A 2,351-nucleotide genomic window follows, 5' to 3' on the forward strand; every position below is an offset into this window, starting at 1 on the left:
ATCAACACTAAGCCAAGGGATATCAGGTATCTCCAGCTCTTTTTCAGTGGGCGATCTTTTGAAAAATACCTTAGCCAACCAATCAAATAAACTTTTAACACTGTTGTAACTGCACGAGCTTCCGTATTAAACCTAGAATCTCCAGTGAGGGGACCCATGGCAATAAAGTCACCCTGATCCAATTTTACGTTCCTTCCACTATTATCCCATACCCTTAAAATCCATTTCCAGACATATTCATTAGACTTCTGCTTGAAAGAATTGGCAAACTCATTATTTTCTTAAGTGGTGTAGTGCACCTCCTCATGGACCACACTTTCTGTCTCTCCTCTAGGGGCCTGCTTAGCTTTGAGTCAGGATATAGGTCAAAAGGCAGCAACAACTGGGCCCTGAGGGACATCAGCTTCTTTTTGCTGAATGGGATTAGCTTCTTCAAGGGGATTAGTTGCCTTAGGCAAGGGGTCGGGAGGGTGGGTCTGCTGAGGTGAATCAAATTCCTCAGAGTCTGAGGATTCAAAATCCTCAGCCTCCTCAGGGTTCTCCTACACATCTACATCCAACCTGTCAGGATTCCAATCTTTCCCTACCAATGCCCTCACCTTTACTGCTGATACGCTTCGAGGCTGGAAATCAAATTTGCATTGTAGGTCAGCCAAAAGTATACTAAGGCCTCCAGCTTAATTTTCTGCAGCTTTTGCATTCTGGCTACTGGACAGAAGATTCTGGTCCAGGGCACACTTGGAAACTTTTAAACTCTTGATTCGAATCTGGAGCCTGTCAATTTTATCATTAAGCTCATTGTTTATCTTCATTACTTTATCCAGAGATACTAGAAGTAACTAGCCAGCATAATTATTTTTCTTATTTTTTCACAAATTGTCAAAGGTTTTATGTGTAGAGTCATTAAATTTCTTGCTCTTCACAAGAGATGAGTTTTAGGAGATTCAAATGGGTCTATCTCCATAATTGTTTCAAATAGTCTACACCATGGATTTTCAGTACTCTCCATGCTATCTGAAGACTCTGACTTGGAGAGCCTGCTCCAAATACCAACAAGCCCATTAAAGAAATTCATCCTTTCAATTCTGTTTCTCTAGAACCACTCCTGGTACCACAATCTGTATTAGTCAGGGTTCTCCAAAGAAACAGAACAAGTAGAATGAATATGTATAGAGATTTATCAGCTTAGCTCAACAACAATGGCTGCACCACACTGGAGAGGCTGAGAATCCATAGTCGCTCAGTCCACAAGGCTGGAGGTCTCAGCAGTCCCAATCTGGCACTGAAGGTCTGATGAATTCCAAAAGATCATCTAGTCTTCAGTCTACAGCAGCAAGACAAACTCACCAGAGAGAGAGAAGGCAGGCAGCAAGAAGCCTGGTGTTCTCCCCTGCCTCGACCTTTTATGCAGGCTGCCATCAGAAGGTAACACCCACATTTAGGGTGTGTCTTCTGGTTTTAGATGATCCAATCAAGAAAATCTCTTTCATTTCAGTTAATCTCAGATCAAATCAAGTTGACACCCAGGATTAGCCATCACAGCCTCTAAAGGCAAAGGCACTTCTTCCCTTTTATTACCTACCATACACTCAGTTGGTGATTGTTAAATGTGTGAATGCATGAGCAAAGAAGTGAATTAAGTGAGAAAATACATTCATTTTCTGCTTCTGGATGAAAAGATTCATCGTTAGATGTGGGATGTTTCTGTTTTTATGTAACACCCTGCACATGTTTATTTGGGGCACTTTTCTCTTTTGTTCTGTTTTATTCTCTACGAAACCCAAGAGGAAATAAGAGCCAAGATTCAGAGTAGAGAAGGGGATGCAGGTCAGTGGTAGAGTGCTTTCCTAGTACAAAACAACCTGAGGGTATGTACCCATGACTAGAAATCCAGTTCCAGTCTCCTGAACCAGAAAACTAAGCAAAGGAAGATTCCCCAAAGGAAGTTGAATTTGTAAAGCACAGTCAGACCAAAATAGGAATCAGAAATACTACTGTTCTGCCTAGAGATGTAACTCAGTGGTAGGAGGCTTGCCCAACATGGGCACGGTCCTGGGTTTAATCCCCAGCAGCACTAAAAAGGGGGGAAAAAGCAGCAACACTACTGAGCTAGATGGGAGACTGTCCTTCTGGGCTGGCTGTAGAAATAGCAGAGTGTGCCTGGCGTGATGGTGCATGCCTTTAGTCTCAGCACTTGGGAGGCAGAGGCTGGCAGATCTCTGTGAGTTCGAGGCTAGTCTGGTCTGCATAGTGAGTTCCAGGACAGCTGGGGCTACAAGGAAATCCTGTTTCAAAAGACCAAAAAAAAAAAAAGCAAGTATCATCAATGCAAATATCCACTAGCACTGCAA

This window comes from Nannospalax galili, unplaced genomic scaffold (assembly GCF_000622305.1).
Source record: "Nannospalax galili isolate Female #2095 unplaced genomic scaffold, S.galili_v1.0 scaffold430, whole genome shotgun sequence".
In the NCBI taxonomy this organism is placed as follows: Eukaryota; Metazoa; Chordata; class Mammalia; order Rodentia; family Spalacidae; genus Nannospalax; species Nannospalax galili.